The following is a 2,220-nucleotide window of genomic DNA, read 5'->3' as shown; positions in this document are numbered from 1 at the left end:
GTTAACATAATTTACGAGGTCCAACAATAAAAATTGGCCATGCCCACCAAGCGTAAGAGCAAAGAGGCACCTTCCTCTACACTGACACCATCTCGTCCGACGGGGATGGGAGGTAGAGTGAGCATCAGTGTTAGACTCAAATGTAACGGCGTAGCATCGATAAAATTAGCCAAAATGCTTGCTAATGTTAATTCACAAGGCCGTTCAAATTAGGAAATGAAAGTGTTGTTTGACTATCTCGCTTCATATTACAGATTCTTTGCAAATCCTACAGGAAAATAATTTAAAGTAAACTTTTAAATGTTATTTAATATGCAAGCAATATTAACCTCATCAAGAACCATCCTGCTCTGCCTCCGATTGGCTTACTGGTTGTCATGCCGACAGTTAACCAATGTAATCAGTAAATGCAGTGAGAACTAGTCAATTAAAATTAGAGTAGCACGAGCAATGGCTTCATCGTCCTACGAAAATGGGAAATTTGTCTCAGAGATTCAGCTTAATGAGTGTCATGTGGGATTTAGATGTGGGTATACACAATGCCGATTGGAAAATAAGCGCATACCCGTGTATTACCTGTACAGCGCTTTGATTTTAGCTTTGGCTGACTGAAAGCGCTTTATAAATAAAGTTGAGTTGAGTTGAGTATACCCTGGACTACGCCACTGGTTCCAACAGTTCTTGCACTGGAGAAGATGCTCTCAGGCTTCAATGCTTCTTGTCAGTCTGGAAGATATTGAATGACTCGTAGGTCTTGTGAACCAAACAGAACCTGCAACAAATATCTGACAATTCAAGATACCAATAAAGGACGCTTAACTCACAGTGTGTTATGAACCACATCAATCAGTTGGTTGAGAGAAAAGCACCTGTCACCTGAAGTTTATAGCACTTTAAAGCCACCAGCTACAATCCATCGTTATGTTTAACCAGTTCCATTTAAATTAAATCCTATGAAAATATTCATTATTTATATTCATGTCAATTCAGTTTTACAAACAGAAAAATCGATTTAGCATGAAACTCTGTGGAAAATAATCTACTTAAGCCGGGCATACACTCTACAATTTGTTGCCCTTTTTGGGCCGAATATCCAATCGTGCAAGAATTTATCTATCGGGCCGACTTTCAGCCTGATTGTGTGTCCTGTAGTATACAGGGGGAAACGAGGGGCGATCAGCCTCTTACGAACACCTCCCCATCATAATTCGTAAGGTCGGGAGAAATTCAAATATGTGTGAAATTCAGTCGGCCGTATCCGAGCGTCAGGCCGCACAGTGTCAGAACGTACATCGTTAACTGTGAACTGTTAAACCCTGTGGTTTTGTTGAGTTTGAGCTGTAGCTCTGTGAAACAATTGAAAATATTGCACAAACTTCAAACTTTTACTCTGTGTCTCTTTGTTTTGGCTTCACTGCATGTGGGTCCAAGCTTTAGATAAAATCATGACACAGTGTATGCCTAGCTTAAAGGAAGCCATCTGCATTGAGTCTGGGATTTGCGGCAATCCCTCATGTTTGCCTTTGTGAATATGCAGAACTTATGCTGTTAATCAGACCATACAAACTACACAATATTAGAAATTACCAGCCTTCCACAATAATTAACAGTATTATTTTACACTGTCTTGTAGAAATTGAGTTCCTTTAATTTTCCAATAATCAAGACTTTAAAAAAAACTAAAGTGTGTGTGTTGCGCGCTGTTGGCATCGGTGTTGGTGGGGTGTTTTGGGGGGGTCCCGCGGCGCTCGCGGCCAGTTCACAGCGGATGCGCGTGGGCCCCGGATGTGGGCGCGGCCGCCTGTGTGTTTTTCCTGGGTGGTGGGGTCGCGTTGGGTGTTGCAGCCGGTCGCCGGGGCTTGGTGCCGGGGGGCGGGGCGTGTTAAGGTGCTCTGTGGGGCCGGGGCGTTGCAGTGCCCGCCCCTACTTCAGGGTGGCCGGCCGCCGGCGGGGCCCGCGGACTCGTCCCCGGCTCCCCGAGGCGCCGGCATGGCGGTGGCTGGGGGGCTTCTTTGGGGCTGTCTCTCCTCCTCCCTTGGTGGGGGTCTGATTTCCAGGGCCCCTCCCTGGTGCCTTCGCTCTTGGGGTCCCTTTGGGCGCCTGGGGCTTTGGGTCTCCCGGCGCTGGACTCAGTGCTCTGGGGGGGGCGCCTCTCCGGCTCTCCACAACCACTATTGAGCATTTTTTCTATGGATAAACTTTACATGCACAAGTTCACCC

This window comes from Cyprinodon variegatus, unplaced genomic scaffold (assembly GCF_000732505.1).
Source record: "Cyprinodon variegatus isolate N-32 unplaced genomic scaffold, C_variegatus-1.0 Scaffold247, whole genome shotgun sequence".
In the NCBI taxonomy this organism is placed as follows: Eukaryota; Metazoa; Chordata; class Actinopteri; order Cyprinodontiformes; family Cyprinodontidae; genus Cyprinodon; species Cyprinodon variegatus.
Note: the sequence above shows the minus strand (reverse complement) of the source record.